A 15,082-nucleotide genomic window follows, 5' to 3' on the forward strand; every position below is an offset into this window, starting at 1 on the left:
CAGATGTATTTACATCTTCATGTGGAGTCTGTTGAAATCAATGAATCACTGTAGGTGACCACATATATACAAGGTGAGCCAAATGTGGAACTGCAAATACAGGTTTATGTGGGGCAGACAGGACTGTCCATGACCATGGCAGGCTATCCTATCCTTGCTTTGTGTGGTTCCTGTTTTCTCGTACAATGTGTTAAAGCAGTTAGGGACAACATGACAAATCTACCATCTCCTCATTTTGCCATAGGCTGTTCCTTCCCAGTTGCTGGGATCAACCTGACCTGCTTTCAAGTTTGACTTTAGTGTGTCTTTATATCCTTTGTACTGGCCACTATGAGAATGTGTGCCTTGCTTTAGCTGACTGTAAAATATGTCCTTCGGTATTTTCAAGTTGCCCATATGAATGAGATGTCCAGACCAAGGCAGCTGAGTTTTTATGAGCATGCTTTGAATGTCAAACATCTGACATTGATTAAGGTTTTTGATATTGGGAATCTTGTCCTACCATTTGACCCTGAAACGCACCGAAGACAGCTCCTATGGAACTGATAAAGTGGTTGTCCACATCATACTGTCCATGTGTCTCAACCATAAAGAAGCACTGCGAGCATCACTGCATGATAGTCTTTTCTTTTCATACCCCATTGCTCCCTAGATGTTGAGACAGCATTCCAAATGCAGAGCTGCTCTTAGCTGTATGATGGGTAATCTCATCATGAATTGTGGCATTCTGTGACACCATGCTACCTAGGTAGCAAAACTCCTCCATGGGCTAGAGAGAAGCATTGTTTATCTTAATATTTGCATAGATATGCGCATCCCTGACACAGGCTGGTAGGGGTCTTCAGTTTTCTTCAGGCTAATGGTGAAACCAAAGCCACTGATGACATTCACTTTACTTTGCTCTTGCAGACAATTGAATGAGCAACAAGTAGCAATAAAATGAAGGCCAGATTCTTAGCTGATGTAAATAGATGTAGCTCCATTGAAGTGAACGGAGGTAGGCCACCATTTGAAGTAAATGAATCTGCCCTTCTTTATAGGTGTAGAGGATCTGGCCCTTGGTCTTCTCTTTTATCAGCTTTGTTGAAAAGTAAATGTTGTATGGTGAAAAAGACATAAAGCTTTTACCTGGGAATAACTGAATGTTGTTCTATCTTCCAATAGAGGATTAGGTAAATTTTGTTTGTAAAAGGTAGATTATTTTACAGACTTTATATAAACCGGGAGGAGAAGTAACACATTTCATTGCTTCTGTAGGATGAGTGCACTGCACACATCGAGGGCTTTTTTCCAGTCCTGCCTTCCAACCCCCTCTATTTCAGAGACTCCCTGCAACCCTCTGCCTTATCCCGCACACCAAGGATTTTGTGTCTCCTATTTCTCCCCTGCCCCTTCCCTTACAGCCAGGTCCCTTATTCTCCCTATGCTATATGCCAGGGGTTCTGTGTCCCTCCGTTTCCCCTATCCTCCTCCTTCCCCACCATAGCAGGGGATATCAGAGTTGGAAGAGACCTCAGGAGGTCATCTAGTCCAACCCCCTGCTCAAAGCAGGACCAATCCCCAGACAGATTTTTAACCCAGTTCCCTAAATGGCCCCCTCAAGGATTGAACTCACAACCCTGGGTTTAGCAGGCCAATGCTCAAACCACTGAGTGTCCCCTTCTTCCATACCATTTTTCCCATTCTCCTCCATGGCAAGGGCTCCATGCATAGGGTGACCAGATAGCAACTGTGAAAAAACGGGGCAGGGGTGGGGGGGTAATAGGCGCCTCTATAAGAAAAGGTCCCAAAAAATGGGACTGTCCCTATAAAAATGGGACATCTGGTCACCCTGCTCCACGTGTTCCTTCTTCCTCCCACTTCCCCATACCATTCTTATTTCTTCCTGAGAAATAAGTCATTAGAGTGTCAACATTTTTAAACTCTTGGGATGATAGGCAGAGCTGTGATGGGGCATATTCTGCAAGAATTGATTTAAAGACAATTACAGAGGTGGCTGAAGCTGGTTCATCTGCTAATCAGATGATAGGGGCACCATGTTTGCCCCATTTCCTCCCTCAGTTTTCTGACTTTCACCAAAATCAGCAGGGTTCTGCTCACTGACACCTAGAACACTCCCTGAAACTGCAATTGACCTGATATGGTATTCTAAAGTTCTCGTATTACAGCCAGAGAGATGAACAGGACCGGCACTAGGGGTTTTAGCGCCCTAGGCGCATGGCAATTTCACCACCCCACGCGCTGGTCCCGCGGCTCTGGTGGAGCTGCCGCAGTCGTGCCTGCGGGTGGTCCACTGGAGCCGCGCGAGCAGCCAACCGTCCGCAGGCACGACTGTGGCAGCTCCGCTGGAGCCGCGGACCAGCGGACCCTCCGCAGGCACTACTGTGGCAGCTCCAGCAGAGCCGCCTGCCGCCCCTCCGGCAAAATGCTGCCCACCAATAATCCTGGTGCCCTAGGCGATTGCCTAGGCCACCTAAATGGAAGCACCGGCCCTGCAGATGAATTGACAAACCGAGAGACGCCATCTAGTTGAATGTAGAGCGCTGATTCACTCAGTCAATTGCTACACCAAAAAAGAAAAGTCACCATATGATTTTTAGAAAATCTATGAAGATTAATTCTTCAACGTTGAGGAGCAAATTCAAATCTACATTAAGAGCCAAGTTTTGAAAGGTTAGAGCCCAACTCTCTGCCAGAAATGGACACGTAAAAGTGCACACACCAGTGTCAGTACAAGGGTATTAATTGTGCACAGAATGATGAATGCACTTTTGTATATGTATTTTGCTTTGAATCTGAAATGTCTCTTAATTTTGGCTCTAACCCTCAATAAATTGCTGAGTAAGTGATTAGGTTTTTAGAACTATGACCAGCGACCTGTCTTTTTGTTTTTTGGGGTTTTTTTTTTTTTCTGGCAGATTGTTTGCTGTGCTTATCAGTTTGGTTTTCTAATGTTTGGCTTATATGTAAAAAGAAAAAAGGTCAGGCATTGACAAACAGTAGATATGCATCTTTTATTTGAGACGAGATGGAGACTTAGATACAGAATGTGCTAGAATGAGCAGAATATGTTCATTTGAATTGAAAACAAAAATGTGATTAGGGTAGTTCCTTTGATTGCTATAGTGGCTAGGACATATTGATATGTATTAAGTAACAACAGGGCCATTTGTTCACACCTCAGGAGAGCTGTCAGGCAGTATTATCAGCCATTTGTCCTTAATGAGCCACCAGCTTGTTAAAAGTTCCTGTAATTAAAAATGTGTAGTTCTCTGTCCAAGAGAGCTACAGTATGTGCTATGGCTGGATCCTTCCATTGTGCCTAAGGGATTAATGCACCACCTTCCATCAGGAGTTAAATTGCAATGGGAGTTAGGTGCCTAACTCATTTATGTGCTTTTGTAAATCCCTGTAGGTATTTATCTGCCTTTTGAGGTGCCCAAATACCTTACTGGCACTGCACACTAATGCAGAAAGGGAGTAGGGCTTTTCACTTTCCAGCTGCCTTTGCCTCTGTATTTTTCCATGTACAAATGACGCACACACTTATCTCTAGTCAGAATAACCTTTACCTTATATCAAGAGAACAATAAAGCAGACATTATTTGTGAGTGTTTCAGCATTGCCAACCCAAGCATTCAGAACCTGAGAGTCAGGCCTCAAAAATAATGAGATTAGCTTAAATATCATGAGATGATTTTTTGAATAATTTTTTTTTTATTTCTAAGCCTTTAGGATGCAGGTGTGTCACTTTTTCAAGCTCTTCTCTAGGATCTTAAGGCAACAAACTTAAAGAAAAGCAGCTGAGATTCTCACACAATCACGTCTCCAGAAGTAGGGGGCTTTAGGAAAAAATGCCATTTATTGCCAGACTGGTTATAACATCAGAAGAGTTGGCAACACTGATATCTCTTCTTTCCTCTGCAGCAAGTAGGGACAGACTCCTGTCCATTTTCACACATGACTAGTCCGAGCTGCTGCCAGCCACATGTGCTACGTCTGCCTCCAAATAAGCCCCCATTGCTCAGGGTGTCCTGTTCTTGTATAGGATTTGTAAGCACCACACAGTCAGAGACTTGGCTAATTGCTTTTGGAAGGACTCAGTCTTTTAGTGTAGTTAATTTTCCTTTTGCCTGCACAGGCTGCGCTGCTCCTTAGTATTTGAAGTATGAAAATAGTGGACAAATAGAGGCCTCAGGTGCATGCACAAGCCCTATTGGCGTCCATAAGTTATACATGCACATGCGAGCAGGGAGGCCATTGGTCCAGTTTAAATCCAGACAGCCCTAGTTCTGTACCTGTCCAGCGGGGATTTAGCCCTGGATGTGGCTTTCTCCAGTAAATGAGCTCTCATAGCCCTGGCTCCATTCTGAGAGGGAATGTCTACACTGCTACATTTAACCCCAAAGCACAAGCCCAAGTCAGTTGACCTGGGCTCTGAGACTCACAGCTGCAGAGGGGTGTGATGGTGTGGGGCTTTTTTGTTTGTTTTTTGGGGGGTGGGATGGGGGGGATTGGGTTTTTTGGGGCCCCACAGCTCTTGTTGGTTTGGACATGTGCAGCTAGATATGCTGGGGCAAAGAACTTGCAACAACATTCCAACCCTTGCCTCAGCTGTAGCTGAAAGGATTGCTAGGCCTTGATGCTGCAGGGCCTGCCTAGTGCTCTGGCAGGAGCTCAAAGTTGTTGAGTTCCAGTCCCGGTGTGAGTCGGGTCTGCACAAGGGCACCAGAAGCGGTAGGTCTCTCGCATAGACCAGAATTAAGTCTCATGCTCTTTGCATCCTTGCTCTTAGAAGTTGGGGTAAAAAGCCATAGGGGGTGGGCATAGTCAGGTCTCTAAGGAGGCAGGGTCTCAACTGTGATCCTCTGCATGGAAAGGAGATGCTTAGTTGTAATATATACTTCCTGCTGAGGCCTTACTTTTGCTACTAGCCACAAGTTACCATTGGAGCATGCAGCAGTATTCTCATTAACCCAGGATCAGTTTCCTCACCACTCCCTGCCCTACATGTCAGTTTTTACCTTGCAGTTACTCAAGCAATGATCTAATGAGTTTCACCAGCATGAAACTAGAATAATGCAGTAGTGAATCAGGCCCGCAGCGTTAATCGTATTTATGGGCATGTGATCCTTTGCAAACTGTCTGCAGACAGGTTCCTTTTAAAAATGATGCTTTAAGGGTCATATGTAAAACTAATATTTTGTTTGTTCCCCTAATCTGCCACACTGCCCATTTCTGACATAAAGCAGTACCTTCAGGGCTGATGCTTCCTTCAACTAAGCCCACAACACACAAATAACCCACTGAAAGGGGATCCGTAGTTGCCATACCTTAGAACAACAAATGTGGAAGCTCTTGACTGGTAACCTTTGCTACTTTGCTGATGAGACATATTTTTATCAGTTTCCATGGTGTTTCCCATGAAACTTTGAACTGACATTTTTGTTTTGAAAACTTAGTTATTGTACCTCCTAGTGACAAACACAAATCCCACTGAGATGGACTTAGGTTGTTGAAAAGTATCCTGTCACCCACAAATGGAAAATAACAAGCAAGTTGGTCATTAGACTCAACAGCACCAAAGATTCAGCATTTGCTAAAAAAAAAAAAAAAAAAAAAAAAACCCTTACTGGGGCAACTTTCAAAGTTCTAATGCATTCACTGACTAGACTTTCTCTTGGGTTATTTTTATATTTTTGCTGCTTTCTCAAAAAGATTTTTATTTGGCTCATGCTTTCTGCAAAACAGTGTTAATAGCCTATCTGCGTCTTTCCCCTTGACAAGGGAAAGGATCAGAGAGCCAACTCCTTCTATATATTTATAGAACCCTGACTGCAAATCATTAAGGACAATGACTGACTCAAAGGGAGAGAAGTCGGAGATTCATAAAGGGGTAGACTTTTAAAACCATCCCCCTCTTCTCTTCTCCCCTCCCCTGCAACCCACCATTTGCAGGCAAAAACAACTATAGGCACAAATTATATAATTTCATCTACTACAAAAGCAAAAGCAAGTAGTAAAACACGTAGGGTGGGATCAGTGCCAGCCTCACTCTATTCCCGCTGGAGTCAGTGGTAAAACTTCCACTGACTTCAGTGGAAGAAGTTAGACTAAAGCTGACCAACTTTGGAAAATCTCACAGCTGCGTTACGTCAGTTGCATCAGCAGATTACTTACAAACTTGTTGGGTCAAAAAGGGAGACAGGGAGGAGGCTGGATGAAAATCAGGCCTTTTATATAAGGAATATGACACTCTAGATTACAGAATCATCCAGGTCGATTCTACATTTAAACTCTGATTCTGCAATTGGATCCACACAGATGAGCCCTTACGCATGTGTAGTTTCAATGAGGAGCCATGCCAGTGCAATGGTCCAGTTAGAGGATAGTCCCTGATCATGCAAACACTTAGAGACACACCTTTAACTATATGCATGTGAGTAGTCCCATGGATAAATTTAAGCACACAAATAGGTATTTGTGGTCTTCTTAGTTTGGATGTCTGAAGAATTTCATCTTGGTTATGGGTAATCTGCTGGGCAAAATATTCTTCATGAAAAAGGAGAGGATTTGGGGAAGGACTGTATTCACAAAGGGTAGAATTTTCAAACTTATGTAGGTGACTTAGGTTCCTAAGTCCTATTGATTTTCAATTAGAGAGGCTCCTAAGTCACTCAGGTGCTTTTGAAAATTTTACCCACTAAGTGACTTTAAATTTACAGAACTTCAGCAAAATTGCAGTAATCTTGGGAAATTATTTGAGCTTGCAAAATAATGATATTGAAGTAGGGATTTTTTTGTGCAAAAATTTAACTTCTCTGTAGGATCCTCTTCAATTTTGACCCAGTGGAAGCAAGTTGGAAAAGACCTCCTGGAAGACCTAAAACACAGTGGCTGGATAGCATCAGACAGATGTCCTTCACAGGCATACTATCTCGTAATGCACCAGATGTGGCTCAGGACAGAACGTCATGACGTGTTCGGTGGCCTCTACACTGTCCAAGTGACAGCATGAGAAATACCCTAACCTTTGTGCAAACTTTTTCTGTGCGAGGATGGCTACAGTTGCAATTTTCACATTAGGCAGGTCACGTAGGTTACATGGTATTGCTTCACTTCTCTCTAAGCTGAGCCAAATTCCGAACTGTCAACATGGTCAGCAGGACGCATGTCTGGTGTCTCTGTCAGAGATAAGCTGCAGTTGGAATTATTACTACCCCACACTTCAGGAGAGCCCCAACTGTAGTGTTCATGCAAATGGCCTGCTGTCAGCTTGGGGGAGCATGGAGCAAAACTGCCTAGCCCTTCAGTTCAGCCCTCACACCACTTTGCTTGCTGTTCTCCACACTGGAGCACAACTTACCTATAGTCGTTCTTAGAGGTGGGCAAAAGTAGAAATTCAAAGCAGATTCATCTGATGGCATTAAACACTCCTTTTGTTCATTCTGAGCCCAGTGTGCAATCGCCCCTCTTATTGGGGAACACTTATCAAGCTCAGTGTGCAATCGCCCTTCTTATTGGGGAACACTTACTTACACACGTATTCCCACTAAAATCCAGGGGAATAAGGACTGCACAATCAGGACCTTACTGTAAATATTCAACTGAGTACATTTTGGTTCTCTAAAATGTTTGGGGAAAGGGGAAGTGTAGTGAAGATTAGAATGGATTTGTGCCAGAAGCATTCACAAAGTCACTCGGGAAGCTCTTTGCAGTTTGACAGGTATTGTAGAACTGATAAATGAAATTGTTTTTAATTGTTCACTTTATTAATGTAACTTCTGTTCACCATTCACTACATTTGCCTGCATTGTAACTTCTGTTCTCTGTTTGCCATCCACTACACTTGTCTATATTGTAACTTCTGTTCACTGTTTGCCATATTGTAATTCAAATCCCATTTTAAAACGCTCACTCCATTTTGTAAAAGCTTCCTCTAACCTTCATTTTTGCAAACCCTGCTGTAATCTTATTAGTTTAGTTTAGGTGTGTGAATGAGGCATATATGAATGATGGAATCAACCTCCAGCCCCAGCCGGTCTTGATGAAATAAAGTTCAAACACCACCGGCAGACAAGAGCCCTAACCAAGTAAGAAGTGTCCACCCAAAAAATAAAAGGTATAATAGAAGAAAGATCAAAGCCAGGTCCAAGGCTGAAAGTCACACCTGCAATTGATGGGTGATCAATCGCCAAACCCAGCGGCAGCATGACACAGCAAGACCTATAGACTCTGGATTCAAACTAAAGCCTACAAAAAGGATGGGTGAGATGGAAGACTTTGGAGGGTAACATTCTGCTGCCAACATGGAAGGACATCGGTGCATGCCCAACAGAGACCCAGCTTGTCCTTGTGCCCGGCTTTCCTGGCCAGTTAGCCACCACAAGCTACGAACCCAAGCTGCAAAATCAAGCCACGAACTCAAGCTATGTCCAGGACTGGTAACTATGCAGCAGCTGCAGAACAACTGAAGGATATGTGTGCGTGTGTAGGTATTAGGTATAATGTGTGTGTATAAGGATTAAGATATTAGTTATTGGTCATAAATCAAGTGGTTATCATAATAAATGTGGCATCTTTGTCTTGCCCCCTGAAAAGATCCTATGTAGTTTTGTCTGTACAACAGCATTCGTTCAGGAAGCAGAAATAGTGCCATTTGGCTTACATGATCAGTCAGACTGGACAAACGTATGTCTAGCAAATACTGAAAGCAAGCAGTTTGCAAGTGTTCCCTAGATCGAGTGATGTTCGGAAACCAATGCAAATAAACAAATTCATGTGAATTTGTCTGTTTGTAGGTAAAATTGCAAAGAGAACAGGAGGTTAAATTAATCAAATCCACAGGTGGCTGTGAATAGGTCACTCAGCTCTAATCCTGACAGTCCCTTTCCAGGCTATATGAGATTATTTTAAAACCAGCATCAAAGCACCAATCCCTGCACGTGCTTGCAGGTACCAGAACCCTCACAGGGGAACTGGCAACACTTCCTGCAGAAAGCAACTTACAGCATCTGGTACTGGGTGCTGGCATGGCTTCTGAGCATGCCTCCTTGTGTTAATTGAAAGGGGTTCACAGCACGAGACTCAGCCAGGACAAGGGTGCCATTTCCTGTTAGAATAGCTCTTCTGCACACAGAAATTTTATGTTAACATAAGGCAGAAATGTTTTATTTTTGCGGTTTGGTTCAGGGAAACATAGAGTCATAGCTGCTGAGGCCAAGGAAGGGTTTTTACTTCTGGACAGAGACAGAATTCCCACAGGCTGGTCCCACTCAGTAGTTGGTTGTTCTGGCACAAACAACTCTTGGACCTCTTCTATATATTTCATTACATTGGGGCAGGGCGTTATAACACAATAGTGCCCCTGGTAGTATTTTCAGCCATGGATCCCATGACTAAAAAATTCAACAACACTGGAGCCGTCAGGCCCTAACTCTGCAACAACAAAGAACTTTCCTTCTCCAAATTCCCACCAGGGAGGGTTGGGAGAAGCCACCATCTCCCTTCAACACCCATTGGGAGAAGGATGGCAGAAGCTAGTGAAACAGTCTCTATAATCTGTCTGTCAAACCACACAGGCAAAGGAGGACGTGCTGGGACAAAATAGGGAAGAGGCCATCTCTAGTGGACAGGTCACTGGGCTGGGATTCAGATGAACTGGGTTCAATTCCTGGCTCTCCCACTGATGTGTTGTGTAACCTTGGGCAAGTCACTTCACCTCTCTCTGTTTTACAGTGAGGATCTGATTTTTAGTTGGGGCCTCTGGGTGCTACTGTCCTGCTACTAATAACAATAATAAGGGGGGCACATGGGGGCTGGCACCCGCATACATCCACTGCAGCCTGCAGGAGCCCCCTGGGGGGTGCCGGGCTGCAGCTTGGGCAGGAGGGGTGGGGGGAGTCACAGTTGCTCCCCACTGGTGGCACCACCACCTTTGCAGAGCTGCTGCACCTTGTCGGATCCTCCATGGCAGGGGCTCGCTGCTGCTGCAAGCAGGACACTCTGGCTCTCCGGTGCCTCCGGAAGGCAGCTGCTCCTTGCCAAGCTTCTGCAGCAGCCCAAGCCCGGCAAAGCCAGTGAGTGGACTCAGGGTGGGGGCCACTGGGGTTGGGTGGGGAGGGCTCGCGGAGGGGCTGTGCACCCTCCAGGGGAGTTCAGGGGGCAGGGAGGGGGGAACCTGGTCTGGGGAGCAGCCCCTGGACACAGCTGGCCCCTGGGCAGGCTGGCCCCTGGGGTCTATAAAGGTTCGTTGGGATTTACCCCTCAATGAACTGATGTGCAAGGGGGGGCAGGGGCAAGGTGGAAGTTTTGCCTAGGGCACAAAATATCCTTGCACCGGCCCTGCCTCAGGGAGTGCATGTACCCTAGGTTAAGAACCACTGCACTAAACTGATAAGATCTGCATTTTAATTTAATTTTAAATGAAGCTTCTTAAACATTTTTAAAAACTTGTTTCCTTTACAGACAACAATTGTTTATAGACTTATAGAAAGAGACCTTCTAAAAACGTTAAAATGTATTACTGGCATGCGAAACCTTAAATTAGAGTGAATAAATGAAGACTTGGCACATCACTTCTGAAAGGTTGCTGACCTCTGGTCTTCAAGGTACCACAGGACTCTTTGTTGCTTTTTATCGGGCCAGTGTGTTCCTTGGATGTATAAACAGGGGATCTTGAGTTGGAGTAGAGAGGTTATTTTAATCTCTGTAATTGGTACTGGGGCAACTGCTGCTGGAATAGTGTGTGCCCACAGTTCAAGAAGGATGTTGATAAACTAGAGATGAGTCAGAGAAAAGCCACAAGAATGATTAAAGGATCAGAAATCACTGTAAAGCAGGTTAAATAGATTGAGCTCCTTGGTAAAGAGAAGGTTCAGGGGTGACTTGATCACAGTTTTATAAATTACCTACATGGGGAACAATTTTTTTAAAATGGGCCCTTCAATTTAGCAGAGAAAGGTATAGCATGATCAGTGGCTGGAAATTGAAGGGAGACAAATTCAGACTGGAAATAAAGGATAAATTTTTAACAGTGAGGGGAACTAACTATTGGAACAATTTACCAAGAGGTCATAGTGGATTCTCCATCACTGGCAATTTTTAAATCAAGATTGGACATTTTTCTAAAAGATCTGTTGTTAGGAATCAGAGCCTGCTCCAGAGCTAGTCTTCAGGCAGCCTCATCAGTACAGCTGTCTGAGAGCCACACAACCTGATTGGCTACCAAGGCCAGCGGGCCGGTTCTTAAGCCAGCAGCAGCTTACTGGCGTTTCAACATGAATGCTTACTGCAATGTGGTCCTGTGTTGCCCCTGTTACTGCTGATCCTGCGTTGCACCCAGGCTTGCCTCTGGCTCCTGGCAATGGACTCCAGCTTCACCCTCTGGCTCTGATTTCCAGTTCATGACCTCTGTTTTGGACCCCTGGCAACTGACTACAGCTTTGAATCTGGCCACTGGACCTGCTGCCCACTCAGGCCATGAGGCTAGACCGCCCTCATTCTGATTGGCTGACGTGCTCTAGGAATCATTTGGGGGAGGTTCTATGGCCTGTGCTGTACAGGAGGTCTGACTGGATGATTGCAATGGTCCCTTCTGGCCTTGGAATCTATGAATAAGGCTATTAAATTTTCATCAAAGGGTGAGTGGTGTTTTGTGTTTTGATAGAGAAGATGCCTTCTCAAATTTGTGGAAATTTTTCTTATCCTTTGAAAAATTCCATTTGTCAAGGAAATTTGTTTAAAAAAAATCTAATTAGAATAGTATTTAAATTTTGGGTTTTGGGGGGGGTTGTTTCCCATCTCTCCCTTTTTTCTTTTAAGGGGAACACTAAAGTTTCTAAGCATGATCACAGAAAATCTGAGTGGTCTTCAATGTTCCAAAGTGTTTTCAGGCTGACTGCTTTAGTCAGTATGAGCTTGATAAGTAGTCCAGATGTATTTTATTAAAATACATATTCATTCTTACTACTGAATGGGATGTTTTTATTTAAAAACACTGAATCTATTGATTTTTGCATATATAAAGTTCCTATCCTCCTAGTGTCAATTAATTTAAAATATATCCTAGATATTCATGAAAAGATAAAGTAGATAATTTAAATGAGAAATGTACAGTGATGTATGATTAAATTTACCATTAAAATTCATTAACCTGGACAAGTGGGAGTCTTTAAACATGCAGCCTTGAATGGATCATTTAATGCAGTGTTTAGGTTTTAAAATGAAGTTATGCACTGGATTTTATGAGATCAATATTATTTTTCCCGTCAGAAAATTGCATTAGCCCCTCTAATATGATTAAAGGTATTTATGACTAACGGTCTCCTCAAGATAAAATATATTTACCTCATTATGTACCTGGATTGGGAAAGTTCACACAGACATAAACTACTTTACAATCAGCCGACAGTAAATACACGCCAGGTCAGGGTGACATTTTCCTTAGTTGGTCTATTTATTCATTAAGCACCAGTAGTACCTTCTTTTGCAGAAGTTTAAGCCAGGTAATTTCATGCATAAACTATTTAAAATTGGAATCTGCAAAGCACTGTTGGGAGCAATTCTACATTGGCTAGGGAAGGGATAATGGATTAGATTATTACCTAGAAGAGGCCTGATTTTCAAAAAGCCAGATCTGTAATTACCATCCATACATATACAGATTAGGTATTTACACATGCAAATTGCCACTCAGACAAATGACTGTGTATGTGAATATCTGATGATACACTCAGTCGAGGTAGTTGCATCTTAGATGCACAATTGCTCAGTAACTTTTTGAAAGCTAGATTGGGATTTAGGTCTTTTTATACCTCTGATTCCATGATCCAATGATCACTGCACTCAGAAAACTCTGCAGCTCTGAAGAGCTCCCTTTTCGTTTGCTGCCTACTGCTAAAGGAAAATCCTATATTAACCTGTAACTCAGGTCAAGAGTCAGTGAAGAACCAGTTGTAAATGAGCAAACAGACGAGAAAAATTCAATATTTTATTTTTTAAAATGCACACACCTCGGTTTGTGCCCACAGCTATGAAAACGTGTCTTATCTCATTACAAGCACCTATTTCTATACTGTCACAGATTCAAACCTGAGTGCCTGCTGTGCCCAGTTAACTGATTAACCCATCATGTACAATAACCAAAGCAAAAAATTAATATCCAAACTCATTTAGCAGTGGACATTTTATAAAGAGGTATCTATGGGCAGAGCTATTCCTTTGGTGTCACCGCTCAGGGCCCTGTGGGCCAGTGTGCTTGGCCGGCACCCAAGACCCCAGGCACAGTAGCCAGGACCCCGGGGGCAGGGCGGTAGCAGAGCCCTGGGTGTGCAGGCCAGCAGCTGAGACCCCGGGCATAGGGCTGGCAGCTGGGACCCTGGGGGTTCTGCAGCACCCTCCGCACCACTAATTCCAGGCCCCACACTCCCCTAGGGATGGCCCAATCTATGGGATTACTCATATGCTCCAAGTTAAGCATCTGCTTAAGTGCTCTGCAGAACTGGGACTGTAGGTGCCTTCAATATGAGTTTAGGAGCCTAAGCATTTATGTCATTAAAGACTGTTCCGTGGTGCGTGTACACAGAATGGTCGAATGAATGTTGTACAAGTGACCATAATTCTGGCATTTCCTAACTTTTCAGTGCTTGACTGTGCAACTTTAACATTCTTTTTCACATAGGTTTGGGCTTTCTCTGGGTGCATAGAAGTGGCAAAAAAGTTACAATGCACCATATGTTACTGCACCTCCCCCGGGCTGCCTTGTTCCATGCTCTCTTGAGCATCAGGCATTTTGACTAACTACATCTGTAACTCGTGTTTGTCGATTGAGGGCCAGGTTGTAATCCCCTTACTCCTGCTAAGGAGACCCCCCCTTCCACAAGTGAGCCAGCTGAGACTGTTTGTGGAGTAAGGTACTATTCAGTGTAAGTAAGGATGTCAGGCTCTGGCCTAACTGAGCTTTAGGGAGACATGGATTTCAGTATTTCTGTAATGAATATAACAAGGCATCTGACATGTTTCACTATAGTGAACTCAAGTAACTCCAGCTGGTTTCAACACTGCTTGAAAAGTGGGAGCCATATTTGACTCCCAGTGTCAAGAGGCATTAAATTTCCTACTGTAGAGAGGGCCTTTCATTGAGCTTCCTGTAAGTTTGTTGTTATAGCTGCTTATAGCCCCATTTAAACTTCCCTAAATCTTCCACTATGCACGCGATAAAGTGATTTCAGGGGTTACCATTTTCATACATTTCTGAGCAGTGTGTATGAAGAACACATCTGTAGCTTCTTGCCACTAAACTTTTACTAATTTTAAGTGTATAAAACTCTGCCTTCCCCCAGCCATATTTTTGAATTTCGGCTTTTGAGATTTCAGATGTCTATTGACATTCACTATTAGGAAGTTGGGCCAATGAGACCTTCTCTTAGTATGCAAATTGGAGATCACCCTCTCTCTACTGGGGGTATTTGGATTCAGAATTTTTGGCTGAATAACCCCTCCTTCTTGAGATTGTGGGGGGTGTTTTGGATCTGAAGTTTTGGTTTGGCTTATTAGGAAAGAGAGAAACGGAGGATTCAGCTGTAACATTGGGATCCAGGTCTAGACTTGTGTTCCTAATACTTCCTCCCTTCAAGATGTGGTGTTTTCAGACCCGAAGTTGTGGTTCATACCCATCTAGGGGTACGTCTGCACTACCCACTGGATCGGCGGGTAGCGATCGATCTATCAGCGATTGATTTATCGTGTGTAGTGCAGACGCAATAAATCAATCCTCGATCGCTCTCCCATCGAGTGCTGAAATCCAGCAGGTTTTATAAAATCGATTTTATGCGTCCACACTAGGGCACATTACTTCGGTGGTGTGCGTCCATGGTCCCAGGGTACCATCGATTTCCGGAGTGGTGCACTCTGGGTAGCTCAGTAAGAGAATAGGACCAATAACTTCGATATCCGTCCACACTAACCCTAAATCGATTTAGTAATATCGATTTTAGGGTTACTCCTTTCGTTTAGCTGGAGTACAGAAATCGATTTTAAGACCCCTTAAAATCGATTTTAAGTGCCTTGTAGTGTGGACGGT

Source organism: Gopherus flavomarginatus, chromosome 3 (assembly GCF_025201925.1).
Source record: "Gopherus flavomarginatus isolate rGopFla2 chromosome 3, rGopFla2.mat.asm, whole genome shotgun sequence".
Lineage (NCBI taxonomy): Eukaryota > Metazoa > Chordata > Testudines > Testudinidae > Gopherus > Gopherus flavomarginatus.